This window comes from Rhinolophus sinicus, linkage group LG02, assembly GCF_036562045.2.
Source record: "Rhinolophus sinicus isolate RSC01 linkage group LG02, ASM3656204v1, whole genome shotgun sequence".
Classification (NCBI taxonomy): Eukaryota; Metazoa; Chordata; class Mammalia; order Chiroptera; family Rhinolophidae; genus Rhinolophus; species Rhinolophus sinicus.
Genome location: NC_133752.1, coordinates 109,484,833 through 109,503,408, shown reverse-complemented (window position 1 = coordinate 109,503,408; position 18,576 = coordinate 109,484,833). Strand labels below are relative to the sequence as shown.

Below are 18,576 nucleotides of genomic sequence, written 5' to 3'. Positions count from 1 at the left end.
TGATGTACCAGAGCCTGTACCGTCCATCCCTCTCGTGCTGTCCGGCTGATGTACCAGAGCCTGTACCATCCATCCCCCTCGTGCTGTCCGGCTGATGTACCAGAGCCTGTACCGTCCATCCCTCTCGTGCTGTCCGGCTGATGTACCAGAGCCTGTACCACCCATCCCCCTCGTGCTGCCCGGCTGATGTACCAGAGCCTGTACCATCCATCCCCCTCCTGCTGTCCGGCTGATGTACCAGAGCCTGTACCATCCATCCCTCTCGTGCTGTCCGGCTGATGTACCAGAGCCTGTACCATCCATCCCCCTCCTGCTGTCCGGCTGATGTACCAGAGCCTGTACCATCCATCCCTCTCGTGCTGTCCGGCTGATGTACCAGAGCCTGTACCATCCATCCCCCTCGTGCTGCCCGGCTGATGTACCAGAGCCTGTACCATCCATCCCTCTCCTGCTGCCCGGCTGATGTACCAGAGCCTGTACCACCCATCCCTCTCGTGCTGCCCGGCTGATGTACCAGAGCCTGTACCACCCATCCCTCTCGTGCTGCCCGGCTGATGTACCAGAGCCTGTACCACCCATCCCTCTCCTGCTGTCCGGCTGATGTACCAGAGCCTGTACCACCCATCCCTCTCCTGCTGCCCGGCTGATGTACCAGAGCCTGTACCACCCATCCCTCTCCTGCTGTCCGGCTGATGTACCAGAGCCTGTACCATCCATCCCCCTCGTGCTGCCCGGCTGATGTACCAGAGCCTGTACCGTCCATCCCTCTCGTGCTGTCCGGCTGATGTACCAGAGCCTGTACCATCCATCCCCCTCGTGCTGTCCGGCTGATGTACCAGAGCCTGTACCGTCCATCCCTCTCGTGCTGTCCGGCTGATGTACCAGAGCCTGTACCACCCATCCCTCTCGTGCTGCCCGGCTGATGTACCAGAGCCTGTACCATCCATCCCCCTCCTGCTGTCCGGCTGATGTACCAGAGCCTGTACCATCCATCCCTCTCGTGCTGTCCGGCTGATGTACCAGAGCCTGTACCATCCATCCCCCTCGTGCTGCCCGGCTGATGTACCAGAGCCTGTACCATCCATCCCCCTCATGCTGTCTCCTGCTGCCCGGCTGATGTACCAGAGCCTGTACCACCCATCCCTCTCCTGCTGTCCGGCTGATGTACCAGAGCCTGTACCATCCATCCCCCTCGTGCTGCCCGGCTGATGTACCAGAGCCTGTACCGTCCATCCCTCTCGTGCCGGCTGATGTACCAGAGCCTGTACCGTCCATCCCTCTCGTGCTGTCCGGCTGATGTACCAGAGCCTGTACCACCCATCCCTCTCGTGCTGCCCGGCTGATGTACCAGAGCCTGTACCATCCATCCCCCTCCTGCTGTCCGGCTGATGTACCAGAGCCTGTACCATCCATCCCTCTCGTGCTGTCCGGCTGATGTACCAGAGCCTGTACCATCCATCCCCCTCGTGCTGCCCGGCTGATGTACCAGAGCCTGTACCATCCATCCCCCTCATGCTGCCCGGCTGATGTACCAGAGCCTGTACCATCCATCCCCCTACTCTGCCTGCAGGAGCTTGGGGAAGTGTAGTTCCACTGTGTTGCTGCCATCTTGCTGCCTTTCTAACTGAATTTCCAAGAGCTCCCAGCACAGCTCCTTAGGTCCAATTCCACCTTTGAGTAGTTTGTGTTGTGGGTGTTTGTAGAAGCACCGGGCGGAGGGGGAGAAGGCCTGGGCACTGGGCTCCAGTCAGCAGTGTCCTCCCTCTGTCAGGTCCCCGTCCACACACACCCTCACGGACACCACGTGTGCCAGGTGCCCCCCTCCCCCCTTCGACTGGTGTTCTTGGGGAAATTGAGTAAACAGACAGGGACCTCACTCCTCAGGAGCTTATGGCCCATCCTGGAAATCATGAAACAATACAAGGGGGCGGGATATGACATGACTCAGAGAAAGCCGTCCCTATTTTATGCCTGTTATGAAACAGAGGCTATCTCAAAGATTAACAAGAATCCAACTAAAGTAACTTTAAATTCCAGTTATTGTTGAGCCCCTGAATGCATTCATTTTGTACCACCTAGCCACTGACTGAGCACTTGTTACGTGTTTTACCTACATTCTCATTTTATCTTCAGAATAACATTATAAATATACTTCAGAACCAGCTCAAACTGCTCCTGTCCTGTTTCAACAAGACCCGTACCCAACGTTTAAACCTTGAAAACTCCACTCACAAGTAACACTTGTGAACCTGTAATTGCCCCCTGATATGGAACCAAAGGACAGGGACCTGAGTGCTGGAACACCTTCAGGAGCAAAGGGTCTGCTGCCCAGGAAAAGCTGGTGCCCAAACCCCTCTCATCTCGCCCTGAGCCCTGGGTCCAGGAGACAGATCTGAGCCTTGTCTCCTGTCTCCCTGCCAGTCAACCTCACAATAAAGCTTTTTTCTTTTTGCAAAAGCCAGTGCCATAGTATTGGCTTCTGTGCGCGTCAGATAGAGACCCCTTGCTCAGTAACATAAGTATGCTATCCCCATTTTAGAGATCAGATAAATAAGCTAGGGTTCAGAGAGAATAATCCACTCCCCCAGGTCACACACACAGTTAAGTGATGGAGCTGGGAGACTTTATCTACTGAGGGTTAGCTGGTTCCAATGCCTGTGCCCCTTCCACCAATGTTGCTTCACTGGGTGGATTCAAATGTGTCCTCTCTTACTTTTTCTTGCCCTTTTAGCAGTAAATTTTTAGCGTGCATGTCACACCTCTCGTACAATTCCCTCCATGCTCTGACAAATTTTTAAATGAATGGCGACTTCCAGTCAATCTACAGATACAGATTAGTACCTGCTCTGTGTCAAGATTGTGACAGGCACTACAAAGAGATTTTGTAAAAGAAGAATTTGTAAAGGGGAGGAAGAAATAGTGAAACAATTAACTCATAATGAGAGGTGATAAATAAATACAACCTGAGGCTGTGCTTCTCCCAGCACATGAGTCGCCAGATCACTGAGGAGTCCCGCTACAGTGCAGACTCGGACTTAGCAGGTCTGGGGGAGGGAGGTAACCAGCTCCTGGGCAAAGCTCATGCTGCTGCTCAACAAGGAGCCAACGTCTTTCAGAGCCCTACCTGGGCCGGAGTGCTCTACAAAAGATAAAGAAGTCAATCAGAAACAGAGCCCTGGGAGGACTGAGTGGAACTGGAGAAGTCTGGGGTGGTGTGTCGGGAAGAGAGAAAACAGTCTTTTATAAAGCGGGGGAGAAATGCAGGCAAAGATGAAGCACAAACACACAGGTCAGTCACAGTATAGTATAGCTGTCTGTTTAAAAGAAGATTTTAAAAAAATACCCCCAAACCGTATCACCACTTGATTGCCAGAATGACAGGACTGTGTGATTCTCTGCGTGGAGCCCCGAGTTTCTGACTGACGGCAGGAGAACAAGTCTGAGGAGGGGATAACTAGTTTGCCAGCCCAACGAGGGAACACCCACACGAACGTCTTACAAGGGCAGCACCAACCACTCGGCAGTGCAGAGGTTTAAACCCTTGAACTCTGGCATCTACTCAGCCAGTGGCCAAAGAATGTTCATGAGACATTTTTAAATACTTCCCATCCCATAATGAAGAGGAAAGGAAATCCCACTGTCAGCCCCACCCTATGCTGGCCTCCTCACAAAGGTCTCCCAGCGGAAGGGCCAGAACAGTGGTCTCACCGACTGTGACCTCTGGTGATGTGGCCAACTTCCTGGCTGGGTCACTTCCTGCACTGTCTCAGACACATGGCCCTTTCCCAGTAAGTTCCTTGCCCAGAAGCGAGAAGGCACCCTGCCGGGCCTGCAGTAGGCACACGGTGTCTATTCTGGACAGGCAGGGTGGCATCCAGAACTGGGAACAGGAATCTGAATCAGAGCCTGTCATTTAACCAGCTACATAACCTCTCTAAATCCATGTTCATTTACAAAATGGAAATTATAATCCGAGCTCTATCTACCTTTACTACGGTGGATCAAATGCGAGGGCATGTGTGAAAACGCTTCTTAAGGTGTCAAGTCTGTAAAACACAGTTCCGTACTCCTAAAGGGCCTAGGAAATAAGAAAGGACCTTTGTGACACTCTTCCTTCCATGTCGGTACTCCAGGGTATAGGGCACTCCAGCGTATAGAGCCGGTGTTTATTAACCCTTTCATGAAAGGGAAAAACTCAAACCACCAAGAAACCGTGGACTTACTCAGGTCAAACATGACTTTTGAGGAATGAGAAGACTGAAGGTTGCCATGAAGCCAAACATTTTTCGGTTATGGGATATAAGACAGCAATGTACCGATTCGCCTCTGGAGACCGATATGCTACCATTCCCGGAGGGGCCCTGCAGGAGTCAGGTCTCTTAGAACTCCCTTATATCCTTCTCTGACATGAAAACCCAGGTGGAGCTGACCTGAAGGACGGAACAAGACTGCCTCATGACTCGATGGCTCATTAGACCATGCAACCTTGGGTACAATCCTTGTTTGGGCAAGGATTCAGATTCCTTTTCTGTAGAAAGACAGGACTGGACTAGCTAAGTGACTTAATCCTCTGTTAGCATTCAGTCCCCTTAGAACAGGTAAAAGCTGCTCTGACTGAAAAGCCTCCCCAGCACCCCATTTACCCTTCTCCATACCCTTTCAGCAATCTCATGTTCTCATTTCCTTGATGCATCACCAAGGAAATACCCATATCAGATTCTACACCTCGGAGTGATACATGTTCAGTTCTGACAGGCAAAGGCAGCATGCCTCCTTAAATCTCCCACCATTCCCACTCTCCAGGACTTTTAAAATCTGCTACAATTCTGGAGGTGAGGAGGCAGAACTGAGCCAATCTGGATACACTGGGCGGAGCGGGGGTGGAGTGGGGGGGAGAAGGGTACGCAGGAGATCCGGAAAGAGGGGAAATCAAGTATGAAGAGGAGGCCTCAACCCGTCAGCCACACACCGCCAACAATGGGTGCTTTTAGGGCTTGTCGCTGAGGTGAGAGGAGTGCACATACAGCCAGCATGTCCTGGAGGAGGCTGAGGGCACGCTGCAGGGACGGCACCTGCAGCTACAGAAGGCACCTCATGAGCAAGACAATCATCTGGTGACAAGCCCTACAAAGAGCAGATCTTTGGGGCCCAGCAGACCTCAATCCGACTCCAACTCTATCCCTTCCCTATCCACAGTGACCTTGGGGAGTTTCCTAACCTCTCCTCAAAAGGAGGTAACACCTACCTCAGAAGAAGGATGTAACTTATGTAAAGTGCCTCCCACCGCACCGAACACAGAAGGCGACCAAGGACGACACGACAATGGGGGCTTCCACTCCTAACATCAAGAAATTGATGACAACATCAGATTGGAAATCCTTCATTCAGCAGACTTTGTGAGCACAGGACGAATACAGTCACTCTAAGTCCCATTAGTGTACTGTTCTTAGTGGAAAGCAGCCTCCTGCTGTCTTCCCTCCTCTTTCCTTTGAATCAAAGTTGTCTATTCCAGGCACCTAAATCTGATCTGAAGGCAGACAAAAACATTCACCTAACCTTCTCTTACATCACTAAGGCCTGAAGCAGTGGGAAAAAATAAGAAACTGAACACAAGAGCCTCTCTGAAACCAACCTTAAGGACAACTCACAGCAAGAAACGACAGACATTATCACTGATTTCCTGACCCTCACTCTCGCCCACCTAGTGGGGAGGAGGGGGTGCCAAAGCAACCTCATGGAAGCCTGGGAGAGGGCACTGACGTGACAGGCGAGGCCAGCTCCAGGTGTGGGTGAGCTCCCAGCGCACAGGCCTCCCCTAAGGTGTCCCATCTTAGCTCTCCCATGACCGGTTACGATAGCTGGGAAGATGGGAGGTGCATTAGGGATCAGTAGCCCAATAACCAACACACAAAAAACCCCTCATTCTAGTGTTGGAGAAAAAGAACAGTCACTAAAGAAATATTCTGGGCAAGAACTGTAATATTTGGGGTTAAAAAGATTAATACAGTAAACTGATCGTGAAAGGAGGTAGACATTACCCATTGCTATAATATAAGCTCCATGGAGGTAAGGATTTTTATCTCTTTGGCTCACTACTATTATCTCCAGCACCTAAAACAGTGCTTGGAACACAGTGGGCATTCAAACACTTGTTGAATAAATGAAATAAAGAGGGAGAAGCAGGTATCTAATATGGTAAGGACACAGGCTTTGAGTCCAACAGAATTAGATTCAAATCCTGGTTTTGCTACTTATTGGCTGTGTGACTTTAATCAATTCACTCAACCTCTCTGAAACTCAATACCCACATCACAGGATTCTTGTGAAGGATTACTGACAATATATTTAGCCATGTTAGAATGCCTAGCACAAAGTAAATAATAAATGGTGGCTATTAACTATAATCATCCCCTTTCTCCATCTCATTCCTCAACGCCACCCCCACCCCCATTCTGTTTTGGGAAGAAAAAGAGAGGCAGGCAACGTACAGACTCGAAGGATCAGACTGGGGGTGGCAGGTACAGCCCTGTTCCACCCTAACCCTAACTTAATGGAAACACAGGCGTGTCTGCTTCACACCCTACCACCCTGTTCCTGTGAAATCCATGCCCTCCCACCCCCCTCTGTACAGGGAACCTTCCTTCTGGCCCGTCAGGAGACGAGGTGAATACCAGGTCAGAGGAATTATCAGAGACTGCTCACCCAAGGCAGCCCCAGCACTGGAAGAAGCTGCGTGCAGCCACAGCATCTGAAAGGCTTCCAGCTGAGAACCAATGAAAATCTAAGAGCCAAGACAATCTCTTACACTCACACATTTATTCCCACCACTACCATCCCATAACACACTAACTTAATTCTTACAAATTCACACTTTCTGGAGTCGCTGCTGGCAACAACATTTTCTAAGATGAACTGCACATTTCTCTTGACAGCTCCATTTGCTATGCATCTCAATGTGTCAGTGACAATTTCCTGGATAATCTCCAGCCGAAGTGGGAGGTAGAAACACATCTCCTGCCTGAAAAGCCCCAAGCTGACATCACAATTACTGAGGATTCAAATTGGAAAAGATCTGAGAGATGCCCAACTGACTCACTAAGCTGTGTATAGGATCCTGGTTTCTAAGGATTAGGGTCCAGAAAATTTAAGAATTTCAGATTTTTAGTCATAAACCCAAATCTTGGACCACTGAATGGTGCTTGTGAATGAATATGTGCAAAAGGGGAGAAAATGAGCAGGAAGAGGGACTCATGAGAGTGTGTGCTCTGTAGTTCCTGACCTCTCAGGAGATGCGACTGCAGAAGAGAAGCTGCAGAGGGGACAGAAACACACTCATCAGCTTCCCATACGTAAGTCAGCCCTGGCTTAATTTATCAATTTCAGGGGAGCCCCATTCTCACCTAGTGCCCACTCCTCCGAGGTCCAGCAATGAAGCTCAGAGGGTCACACACCGAGATCACAATTTCTAAACAAAACAGGACTGGGGGCGGGGGGGCAAAGAGCCCAGAGACCGCCCTGCCCCCTCAAGTTTGCCCAGGCCTGCCCTGCCACTGCTGCTGCCGAGAAGTCACCCACAGAAGGACGTGCACTCTCTCACCCACTGGGTTTCCAACTGACTCCTCAACTGGACTATTATTTACCTCGAAGGAGAAACGCAAGGACAGCCAAAAAGTACGTGGAGAAAGAATCACTGTGTGTTTACGTCCACAGGAGACAGGGCAGGAAGAGGTGGATTCTTAGCAAGCAGGAAGGAAGTATTTATGCCAGACACACTAACCAGAGCACAGAACGCTGACTCACCACCTACAGCAGACCTCTTCTTATAAGAGAACCCCCATTTCATTCGGGCCAGCAGTGCGCTTGGTCATAAGACCACATTCCCAGCCTCGCTTGAAGCTAGCTGCAACCACGTTTACTAAGCGCTGGTTAGTGAGATGCAAGCAGCAGTGTATGAGCCTTCCAGAAAGACTCCTACAAGGAGCTGTCTCATATGGAAGACCAACTTTTTGTCTTTCTCTCCATTTCCTCCCTTTTGTGTTTTCCCTGAAAACAGAAATATGAGGGCAGGAGCTCCAGCAGCCACATCTGACCATGAGGTAACCTAAAGGATGGAAACCATGTGCCAGGCTAGTGGAGTTAGGTCAAGTTAACTCTCACCTGTCAATCCATGGAGTGGACCACATGCTTCAGCTAACAAGGCTAAAATGTCTGTCTTTCTGGATAGAAGGACCCAGAGTCCTGATGACCATGAAGCTGGCCATACTGGCTCTGGGCTTCCCACTGCGGTTTCTTTTACATAAAGCAGAAAAATCTTCTTTTGTGTTTCAGCCGTATTTTGCAAATTCCAAATGAAACCCATCCTAATCAATGCACTCACCTGAACAGAAGCCTTTATTTACTAAGGGACGCGCTGAGGGAGGTAACTGGTGTACAATCTTCCCTGGGGCGGGACAGGCTTTACCACAGCAGCCAGTCAACTGGTGCCTGCTCACAGAACGCAACTCTGGTTGGAGTTTCTTCAGTGGTAAGCAGCTCTGCTAGTAAAAAAAGAGCAGAGCGTTTCCCAGGGAGTAGGAAGATTCACCCCAAGAAACGAGACACTTCACATTACCCATAACTGAAACTCAGGATAACAGATCCAGTGAGGTGGAATGACTGGTCTCTTAAGTGAACCTGGATAATACAAACCTACAGGTTTTCCTTCAAATAATGTAAGTCTGTTACAATCAGTTTCTAACACTTCTGGGCTACCTCATCCTCTCCCTCCTGCACAGAAGCCCTACCATCCAAGGCTCAGCCAATCTCTGAATAGGCCCATCAACTCACCAACCAAGACTCACCCCCACTAGGGCGACTACCCCGTTTCCCCGAAAATAAAGACCTCACCGGAAAATAAGCCCTAGCATGATTTTTCAGGAGAACATCCCCTGAACATCAGCCCTAATGCGTCTTTTGGAGGAAAAATTAATATAAGACCCGGTCTTATTTTTGCGGAAACACGGTAGGTCCTCGGACCCACTGCTAACTGTGCCATGTCCCCCAAGTTTAAGTGCCGAACCTAGTCAGAGGCTAGGAATGAACAGTCCCCAGGTGATGGTGATGTGTGGCCTATCTTCCTTCCAGAGATGGCTCCCCTGCCAGCCAAAGATCTCCTCATCCTCTTCTCCTGTTACTGCTGCTGCAGGCACGCTTCTCCACTCCAAAAGCCAAAGATAGCCCTTAACAGGTCAAGTTGAACTGTCCATCTGTGAGGTGGACTGTAGCTAGCTGGGCCAGAACTGACCACAAGAGGGACTTGGGTGGTGGCCCTCGGGCCTTTTATGGAAGGTGTGCTGTGAAACGCAGCTGGCCTGGGTGGGGGGGTAGGGTGGGGGGGCAGTTGCAGTGACTGCCTGCCATTCAGACAAAATGGAAGGGGCAGGGTCACATTTGCTGGTAAAGTATTAGGTAGGCTGAGGAAATAAACTCCCCCTGCTAGGCACAGACTCCTTCTAGGACAGAAAAACAAAGACAAATAAAGGGAGAAAAACTGGAATGCGTACAGGGGAAAAACGATTAACTGGATGGGAGACAGGCCTTATAAGGAAAGGTTAAAGGACTTAGGCTCATCGGGCACGAAGACGAAAAACTCATGGTGCCTTCCCTGCCTTCAAGATCCAGTTTTACTACAGTGCCTAGAAGTGTACTTTGCATGCAGAACAGCATTTCATATTTGCTGACTGATTACTGAAAGGAAGCTGACAATTCTCCCAGCCTCACGGGACAAGGCGCAGAGAAGACGCAGAGCACGACAGAGCAGAGTAGGGAAGTCATCCTCACCTGCGAGGCTGAGCAGCCCCTGCTGGCTCCCAGCCCCCCGCCCCCCCCGCCCCCCCCAGCAAGGTTAGTCCCCTGGATCTCCACGGAAGTTTATTCATGTCCCTTAGCTGCTCCCACTACACTGTCGGGACTTGACTAGTGGCTGCTCCCTGGCAGTGACCTCCATGAGGGGCAGGAATCCGTGTCTTACTCCTGTGTTACGTGTACATGCCTGGGCTCCAGAGCCCGGGCCCTAGTACATACTGGATGCAGAATCATGAATGACGCCAACAGATATTTACTGTCCACCCCCCATGTGCAGGCACTGGGGACAGAAGAGTGGACAAAGCGAAAAAACTTCCTGTCCTCATAGAGCTCCATTCCAGTGGCGTAGACAGACAACACACAAGTGAATCCTAAGACACTAGAAGGAAACACGCTATGAAGGAAAACAGTGTGGAAGGGGGCGGGCTGGGAGGAGGCATGGACGCCAACTAGGGTGGTTTGGGAAGCCTGGAAGAAAGGGAAAACACAGTGAAGAAGGGAGCCAGCCGTGGGGTCACCTGGAGAGGGTCTTTGAGGCAAGAGGACAGCATGTGCAAAACTGGAGATGGGTCAGTGACATCAGAAGAACCACCACTTTCTGCAGAATCCTGCAGGCCACTGCAAGGGTGCTGGCTTTTCTCGGGGTGTGGTGGGGACAGTGGGAAACCACTGCAGAAGTCTGAACAAGCAAGAACGACAAAACAAGACTACAACCCAGGTTTGATAGCATCACTCTGGCTTCTATGTTGACAATACATCTAGGGGTACATGGGGGGGGGGACACAGGGAAACTGGTTTGGAGGTCACTGCAAAAATCCAGGGGATGGATGACAATCGCATGGCCTAGAGAAGTATCCATGTATCTTGTGGTCAGATTCTGGATCAAAATATGGAGGAGGAGTTCACAGGACTTGCTAATGAGTAAAATATGAAGCGTGAGAGTCAGGGAGGATAATCCCAACATTTCTGACTTGAGGAACTGGAAGAGAAATGAAGAACAAACTAATAAAAGAGTAAACGCACCAAGCTCCTTCCTGTTGGGTCCTACTAGAGACAGAGGGAGAGAGACAACAAGCCCAGCGCCGTTCTCGCCATGTGTTTAGGAGTGTCAGCCCCGGGGAAGATGCCACCCGCCAGAGCTCCGCACCCACACTCACGATCTGACCGCCACAGCCTCTATCTCCAGTCCCAGCCCCTGACCCCACTTTGCTTCCATACTCTCAGCCCACGACCCCGCCCCCTGGTGAGTGGGCACATGGTTTCACCCCCACAGGACCTGCTCCTGGACCTCCTATCAGTCCTCAGCAGGCCTCCTGATAATGCAACGGCCCACGCTCAGCACATAACCACCTCCCAGAGTTTCCTCCCACACTCTGTGCTTGAAGAGGCAATAGTATCTCCAACATGGCAGGAGGGTGGCTAGAGAAGCTGGAGGGCCTGCACCCACACCCATACCCACCCAGGCTATGCCCACCCTCAGCCATTCTAGAGCAGCTCCTGCTCAGACGAAGGCCTCCGAGCCGCCACCATGCCACACCCATGCACAGATGCTTCTCTCCTCTACCACCTCCCCTTCCACAGAGCAGAAGGGGCCTTTGCATTCCTGAGATTCAGCTCTAAAAACATACTGTTTGGTTGGGGGAGGGGAGGTTATCACTTTGTGAGGGATGTAAATGTCTAACTAGTACGTTATTTTGTACGCCTGAAACTAATAAAAAATTAGAAATTAAAAAACATACACATACTGTTTGGGTTTCTCTTTCTAGCCAAATCCATATAACCTATGTCCTGAACATTTAGCCTGAGACAGACAATAAGACCTACAGAAAAAATAATTCAAAATGGGGCAAGGGTAGGAAAGTGCTTCTTACTGAATATATTCTAAGCCAATGACTATATAAGAGTGGTCAGTTTGTCAAGCAAGGGTTGTGACCAGTGTATGACTGCTGAAAGAAACGCACAGAAAATGACAGGCCACCCTCAAGAAGCTTCCCATCCAATCAGGACAAAATTAACACAGGCTGTACTAAAGCAAACAAGTGAAGTATCCTAGACTAGATGGCAGGATGCCAGGGTAAGGACACTTAGGATGTGACAGGAGGGGAGAGAGGACCTTGGGGTACAGAGAAGGCCCCGAGAAGGCTAGAGCAAGACTGCAGAGCATGCAAGGGGCTGGGGGGAGGGTGGGAAGTGCAGCCAGGCGGCAGGCAGTGCCTGTGGGCTTTCAAAGCCAGGCAGGAGAGCGGACCCGGGGACCTGGGTGTGGCAGCCCAGCCTCCAGAGCAGAAGGCCTGGCCGCAGCAGACGGCCCGGCCTGGACAATCCCTGGACATGAGAGCAGGCGAGCCAGACCAGAGCTGTGGCATTGGGAATGGGAAGTTCAAAGGGAAGGTCATATAACAAACACTGAGCAGCAAGTTTGGCAGGTGTGGTGTTAGGTGTGGGGATAAGCAATATCCAAAGAGTTTTTGAAGAAGGAAGCAGATTGGATACAGAGGGGATACAAACCAAAAGTTGACTTTATTCATTACCTGCATCCTGTTCAGGGGTAGGAAGGCTGACAAACACTTCCATACTCTAATCAGTTGTTTGACTTTATGCACAGCTTTCCTAGCCACACAATATTTAAAGGAAGGCTGTTAGGGACACATATGCATGAGGTGAAATGAGTCATCTCCGTTCTTTCATGGCAATTACTTTGCTCCCCTGTTTTACATAAATATGGGGGAAGATCTGAAAATTCCTAACTATCTCCTGAGCAGTAAGGCAGTTAGTGAACATGTGGCTGGGCACACTTCCCCGTTCCTTACCCTGCCATGGCCGAGCAATGGGGACGGGCTGAGGCCTGGAGAGTGCCCGAGACACCCTTGGCAGTGAGGAAGACTTCATTCACCTGCGCCCCCTGCACCCTCAAAGTGCCCCACAAGCCTCAGGCGTCACCACAAACCTGGCAAGTCAGGCTCCACTGCAGACATGGCCATGTGCTCTGAGGCAGCCATGTCCCATCCTAACCCACACCCACAAGATGCCACAGACTGGGTATCAATCTTCCATGGTAAGATGCTCCTGCCTTTAGACAAGCATCCTCTTCACCCAATGGGCAACGAGGTCAGACACGCACGGGGTCCGAGGGACATATTTAGGGACATGGTCCCCACCCTTATTGCATTAATACAGGACAAAATCTGAGCCCCTCACAGATTTTTAAATGCAATGCCAATACCAACAAAGGTACTAAAAGAGAGACTTTCTTCTAAGTCTTTCCCAAAGGCAGACGGAGGACTGTTTGCTTTCCAACCCTAATCTACAGGACATTATAAATGGAGTATTCAACATGGTGCTACTACTGGAGTTGGAATTCTGTGTTCTAACAATAATGAAGAAAGGAGCCAGTCATCACCCCCAACCCTCCAAAATCAGCCCCTCCTCCTCAGCTGCAGTGCAAAATCCAAGAGCAAGCTGGAGGAAGGCCAGCCTGCTGCTCCCATCCGGTGACAGTGTTCTTCAGCACCCAGCCCTCCCTCCAGCAGGCTGCCGCCATCACACCCTTCTGACTGCATTTTCATCTTGCATGGTTGAGGCCAAGTACGCACAGCCCAGTCTTTCGGCCATTTACAAAGTAACGACTAACCAAGAACACTCTCCCTGTAGGACCCACTGCCAATGCCAGATGTCCCCAGATGACGAGGCTGTTCTTCTGTGTGATCAGCTGCCCGCATGGCTCATGTGTGCATTTGGGTTTTGTTCACCATCTCTACACACAGCACATGCCCACATACACTACCAATCATGGGGGGCTGGGGCCAACGGGGCCAGCTCCATGAGACTTTGACCCTCTGGGACATTAACATCTAAAACCAAACACATGCACCTCTGCCAGGTGTCACCCACCTCAGCCTATCAGTGACAGTAGAATCCTACAGACAACAAGGCTCTGTGGGCAGGGAGTTTGGTCCACAAATAAACTGTCCCTTAAAAGATCTGCAGCGGGGCCGGCCCGGTGGCTCAGGTGGTTGGAGCTCCATGCTCCTAACTCCAAAGGCTGCTGGTTCGATTCCCACATGGGCCAGTGGGCTCTCAACCACAAGGTTGCCGGTTCTATTCCTCGACTCCCGCAAGGGATGGTGGGCAGCGCCCCCTACAACTAGCGACGGCAACTGGACCTGGAGCTGAGCTGCGCCCTCCACAACTAAGATTGAAAGGACAATAACTTGAAGCTGAACGGCACCCTCCACAGCTAAGATTGAAAGGACAACAACTTGACTTGGAAAAAAAAGTTCTGGAAGTACAGACTGTTCCCCAATAAAGTCCTGTTCCCCTTCCCCAATAAAATCTTAAAAAAAAAAAAAGATCTGCAGCAATTTAAAAGCAGCTGGTTTCTGGTATGAGCCAGTCCTCAGAAAGCCACTCTCACTTCATTTGCAAAGGACAAGGTCCAACGATTGAGTTTTGTTTTGTTTTTTTTTAAAAAAAAGGGAGGGTGGGGAGAGAATTGCTCCACACAGATAAATTCGAGACTCAGACACAACTTCCGATGTAAGAACAAGGGGCTGGGGGCTCTCAGAGGCAGCAGCCAGAAGGCACTGGCCTTGGCTGCTGAGTGCGGCTGGCCAGGCCTGGGATCAGGGGAAGAAGGGAAACATTCCTGAACAGTTATGGGGCACAGAGCAGGCCCAGAGCTCCCTGCGGGGGCTCACTCAGCACCATCAGTCCCAGGGTGGGTCAGTGGGGCTGGCTTTGCCCAACAGGCAGGTGGCGCCCCGCCCAGGAAGTCCTCAGAGAGAGAAAACAGGCACTCCTCTCTTTTCCTTCCCTCTCCCTTTTCATTTAAAAAAGAAGGGAAATATTTCTGTGCCTAAGAAAAGTTGTGACTGCAAGAGTCCTTCTGCATCAGAAAACAATGACTGACTTTTTCAAGGATTTTGGAATCTCAAAAAGGTCATGAAATCGGTGATTTCCAGGCTGAGACAAGCACTGAAAGCACTTCCTTTCCACAGTGATGGAGGCAGTTCCTACCATGTATTTGGAAGGCTTTATTCTTTCGTCTCCCACGTTAAGAAAGCACCTATTCCATACCAACTATTGTGAGGATGGTGATAACAATACCACTAATAATAGCTCTGTAATTTATTAATCACATCACCATGTGATAAACATTGCTTGAAAGAGTGCTCTATCTATTTATCCATCCACCCATCCTTCCTCATTTAATTCTCATTGTGAGATAGGTACAATTACACTATCAGCTTGATTCCACAGGTAAGAAAAAAAAGTCACAAAGAGGTTAAGTAAGTTGCCCAAAGTCACACAGTAAGTGACATAGCTGGCACTTGATCCCAGAAAGTCTAGAACCACCACCTCTGTACTTATATCTGTTAGCATCTTAATCCTGAAAAACCCTACGAGTTGTCACGACTGGCCGCAAGTTACACGTCGGGTGACAGGTGGCGGGGAGAGAATGAAGAAAGGTTAGATACTCTGTACAGCTAGTAAGCTACAGGGCCAGAGGTCAGATCCAGGTCTCTGGCCTCCACTGAACTTCTGACAGCAGGAGTTCAGAAGCGAGGAAGAGATTAGGTGACAAACTTCTAAAAGATTCAGTTCAACACACATTTAACTATTCTAAGGAAACACAATGCTTGTAAAAATTGGTAAACAGATCCAGGCAAGTTTCAAAGAAAAGGTGGCTTTGAGGAGGTCCTGAAGAAAGGGTAGGATGGTGATGGGCAGAGGCAACGGGAACCACAAGCATCAGCATGAGCGAAGGGGACACAGGAGCAAGCCACGGCACTGAAGCCTGGATCTGCGGGGACGCTGGGTAAGAGGCGGAAGGCGTGGTGACCTTGGCACAAGCTTACACCTGCAATTCTGAAGGGACACAGCTTCTCAAAAGATGAGGACAGACGCCAGGAGCTACTGTGGAAAGAGCACAGGCTCCAGGGCTCCACAGATCCACACTTGGACCTGGGTCCACACTTCTCAGACCCGGGGTTAGTCACGGCCTCCCACGCCTCTCTGTGCCTGCTATGAGTCAGAAACCTAATACCATTTACCTCAGAGCACATAATGATTGTGAGGTGAGGCTCAAAATAAATAACCACTCTGAAGTGCACAGGACAGTGTCCAACACAGCAGATAACTCAGGAGTACTTTCCAGTGTGCTGTAAACCACCCTCCATCACGACAACGCTCTGTGTCACACATTGCTTCTGGTATATGGCAATTTCTGTCAAATCAAAACATTGTGGTGTGTCCTCATCCACCTTATTCATCGGATCTGGCACCGTGTGACCTCTGTCTCTTCCCCAAAGTCAACATGATTCAGGACATGGAGGCAGCCACAACAGTGCAACTAAAGACACTCGCAAAAGAGGACGTCCAGAACTGCTTCAGAAAATGGCAAGAACAATGGGATAAGTGTGTTCAAAGCAAGGTGGGTATTTTGAGGGAGATTAATGGCAGTATATCTTTTACTGTTAATACATTTTTTTATTTAAACATTCACCGTAATATTTGATCATACCTCATAATTCTCATTATTAATCTTTCTTAGATGTTATGTGTAGCTCACATTTATTTCAATGTTTAATATTAGAAGTGTTTTGAGTCTTTATTTAGAAGTTTGGTGATGTTTTTGTGACCAGAAATATGCCATAGGAACTTAACCCTTATTTATATCATTTAGCCTACGGTAAAATTGGTTTCATTACATGTTGTTTCACTTGAAGTCACAGTTTCCAAGAACCTCACATTAAGTGAGGTCTTAAAGGTCAGACTGGTTCCATGCTTGTCTAGTATTCCTCAAAATACACTTGACCACAAACAGTTTTAAATTAAAATTTACGAAAAGAATACTAAACGAGCTCAAGAGGTAACAGATGTACTCAGATTAGCACGGGACAACAAATAAAAAATGCCTAGTGATTCAAACAATGAATTCAATAACAGTTTAGATAAATTTGTATTTTATTAGTCACAAATCAAAAGGTTTCATGGATAAATTAACTATTGCAGAAAATAATCAAAGTTTTTAAAAGCTTTATAAACAAATCCTCCCCCTTACCAAAAAAATTAGTAAAATTCAATCCTTTTATTAAGAACATGTTTTAATTTTCTCCAGAACTCTTTGAACAGTCCATGGGACACAGTTTGGGAAGCACTGCCCCAAAGTGGTTTGGGGTGCTAACCCAGAGCACAAGATAAAAAGGAAGAAGGAAGATACAATAAATAAAGCATTTTCCTACATTTTTGTAAATCCTGATAAATTATATGGCTTAGAAAGTTGGACTTGGAACCTCTTCCCACCACCCCCGCTGTGAGTCAGAAACCTAATGTAAGGACTATTAAAGCACCTACTGTATTCCAGGAATATTACAGGCAGGAATTAGGGAATAGGTCTTAGGAGGGAGAAAGGAATCAGAAGAGGCAGTGAGGGAAAAATTATCAAGTTCTGCTTCTGAATTTGTTTTTAAACATGTATATATATAATACTACTGTTGAAATCTGATGCTCCTTTGCTTTTTTTTTTTAAGGCGGGACCAGCCCACGTGGGGATCGAACTGGCAACCTTGGTGTTTTTAGCCCCAAGGTTCTAACCAGCCACCCCTGAAATCTGATGCTTTTTAAGAGGTGAAAACTAAAGCTGAAACACAAATAAGACATTCGCCACTGTACTACAAAGAACACAGCACTGACTGCAGAGGCTTCTCTATGTCACTGCCAAGGGACACCACCACCAGTGGGCGGCGAATGGAGACCCTCGGCCTATGGGTTCCACGTGGGGCTGGTTAACTGCTCACAGGGGCGGACTGAAAGACAGATTTGGAACTTGGCATCCACTCCCAACTCGTATTCAACAACACGAGTGGGGGCTAATAAAGGAGAACCCCTTCTGCCCAGGCTGAAAAAAGTGGGTGTCCAAGGCACCTGAAAATGCCATGCAGGACTGCAGGCAGCAGACGCAAGAGACACGCAGAGGAAGCCAACTGTGTCGGCCCGCTCGCCGGAGGCCCGCCACCCCTCACAGGAACGACAGTCGCTGTTGTGCAGGAGACCCTGCTCGCTGCGCCATTTGTCATGCAGGGCGGCCTGCGGGGTCTCTGGTCCCGCTCCCCACATAAGAACGCAGGATATGGTGAGGCCGAAAAGGAACACCCACGGAGCCATAGGTAGGGGAGTCATACCACTATGGTCTCACTGGAGGCTGGGCCCACGGGACGCATGACCTGCCGTCCGCCTTTCCGCCAACCGACCGACCGACGACTCTCCTCCTTTCTCTCCTCTGTTCCGCTCTCCTCGGCTCTCCTCTTGCGCTCTCTTCGGCTCTGCTCGGCTCCTCGGCAATCCTTCGTAGCCACAGCAGCTACACCGGCGGCCAATCGGCTAACTGGCCACAGCCGACGGCCATCCACCACCCGAGCCAGCACCCCTCCACGTGAGGCCGAGAGCCTGTAAACCACTCTCTGGGGCTCTGTCCCCACAGTCGCCTAGAGATTGTGTTTACCTTCAGTCTGTGCTCCTGTGCCAGGAGGGGGCTGGCGGGTGGCATGGTCCAGTTACTTTCCGTATGGGAACCCTGGCAGCCTGGGCAGCAGCCAAAGGGGTACCCTACCCAGGGCGGACATGTGGACCAAAGGAAAGTCAGATTAATAATTACCCTGAGTTGACAGAGCACCTCTCAACCCCGAACAGCTGGAAGTGTTTCGGAGACATTGCTTCAGGTTCTTTATTTAA

The 18,576-nt window shown here is 49.7% G+C and overlaps 1 protein-coding gene across 23 annotated transcripts in view; it reads right to left on the bottom strand.

Annotated features, from left to right (window-relative positions):
• MICAL3 (microtubule associated monooxygenase, calponin and LIM domain containing 3) overlaps positions 1-18,576 on the bottom strand; it is a 225,113-nt gene that overhangs the window by 168,918 nt on the left and 37,619 nt on the right. Inside the window, exon 2 of one of the 23 annotated variants that reach the window (XM_074325094.1) lies at positions 8,378-8,537. The exons of 21 other annotated variants lie outside the window; for them this stretch is intronic. The gene's annotated coding sequence lies outside the window, so the exon portion shown is untranslated. The remainder of the gene's footprint in view (positions 1-8,377; positions 8,538-18,576) is intronic. One more of the 23 variants, XM_074325095.1, reaches the window with a different exon arrangement.